The sequence below is a fragment of the Nematolebias whitei genome, chromosome 9, assembly GCF_014905685.2.
Source record: "Nematolebias whitei isolate Nwh7 chromosome 9, NemWhi1, whole genome shotgun sequence".
Lineage (NCBI taxonomy): Eukaryota > Metazoa > Chordata > Actinopteri > Cyprinodontiformes > Rivulidae > Nematolebias > Nematolebias whitei.
Window position 1 is genome coordinate 18,557,928 of NC_056506.1, and position 1,664 is coordinate 18,559,591.

At 38.2% G+C, this 1,664-nt stretch overlaps 1 protein-coding gene across 1 annotated transcript in view; it reads left to right on the forward strand.

Moving 5' to 3' along the window:
• Positions 1-1,088: 1,088 nt before the first annotated feature.
• The window catches only part of c9h7orf26 (chromosome 9 C7orf26 homolog), a 14,062-nt gene continuing 13,486 nt past the window's right edge, over positions 1,089-1,664 (forward strand). Inside the window, exon 1 of the mRNA XM_037681530.1 lies at positions 1,089-1,173. The gene's annotated coding sequence lies outside the window, so the exon portion shown is untranslated. The remainder of the gene's footprint in view (positions 1,174-1,664) is intronic.

Here is a 1,664-nt window from a genome sequence, read left to right on the forward strand (position 1 = left end):
CTACAAAATCAAGATATCTTCCTAAAGAATAAATAAATTAGTGTTTTTGAAGAAAATTAAGATATTTTTCTATATATCCCTTCTATATTATATTATTCTATATTTTCTATATTATATTCTAGAATTGCGCCGCTCAAGGTGGCTGCATGTTGGAGCAGCTCTGTTATTTTCATTCTGAGATTTTGCTTTTGGAAACTTTAATTCCTCTTTTTCTGGATGTAAATCACATTTTTTGGATGATTAGTTTCCTCTTGTATCAGATGCTGTGCAGCTGGAAGGATTTTTACTGAAACTTTTTAAGTTTTGGACATTTGTTATGATGCGTAACCATGGCAACAAGGCAGTTTTCTACAACCAACAGCAGCTGATTAACATCTCAAAAGCTCAAATAATATCTCAACTACAGCCCCATATCTGAGTTGAAAAGGATGTTCTGTGGATGCATGCCCATCTACCTGCCGGCTGTGCTCGAGTGCCTGACCACTGAGATCCTGGAACTAGCAGGAAACACGGCTCATGACAGCAGAAGGACAGGATCGTCCCTCGGCACCTACAGTTGGCTGTCTGCAGCGACGAGGAGCTCAGCAGACTGCTGGGAGGAGTGGCCATCGCTCTGGGAGGAGTTCTGCCCTGCATTGGGGCGGTCCAACAGCCCGGAGGAACCGAGAGTCCAGCCGAGTCTGGGTGGACGGACCAGACAGCATCTGCAGCCAGTTTCTTAGGATCCACTGTGGGATGGACCTTTACAAGAGATCCTTCCTGCCTACAGCCATCAGTATCTATAACATCTTTTAATGAAATGAGGATAACGAGTTACAACAACAAATAATTTCCCTTTGGGATTAATAAAGTATTTTTGAATTGAATTGAATTGAATTATATTTTATTTGTTAAAAATATGTGTAAATAAAGATAAATATTAGAAAGGTAAAACGGTTATAATACCAAAATAAAATTCAGAGCCCTCAACTGACAGGTTTTATAAACGGATGAATGGGGGGGAATCAGTCAGTATGATTCACACATTCATAATTTTTGATTAAACAATACTCAAAAGTCAACGCCGGCATTTTTAACCTAAGCCGGCTTCCGTACAAACAGGAAGTATTTTTTGATTTGGTGCTTTTCGTTTAGGTCGGCGCATTTTTCGTAATTTAAGGACGCGTAGAAGAGGTGAGAGCTGTAATGATCTGTTTCTGTTTGAGTCATAGTGATTAAAACACCTGAGATTTGCTGTGAAGCTGAAACTAGCTGCTGTTTTGTTAATAGTTTTATTTTAGCCGCCTCGTAAGAAGATGTACGACCGACCGAGTCAGCTAAAACTAACCTTAAAACGAGTCTTTTAACTAAAACTAATCTTAAAACTAGGCTTTAACTAAAACTAATCTTAAAACTAGGCTTTAACTAGACTTAAAACGACCCTTTAAAGGGTTTCTTTTTAAAGTTGGTCTGTGTGAAGATGTTTTTTTCTTCTCGTGGTTATAAATGTGCAAGCAGGAAGGCTCTGTGAATCTTAGTGTAATTGTCTGTAGCTTATTAGAAAGACAACTCCGTTATTTTTATTCATGTTGTTTGACTTGAAGGCTCCAAATGAGACCAAAGACCATTCTATTACCCACTGTAAACATGTTATTTACAGGCTATTATAAACTGTAAACATGTTA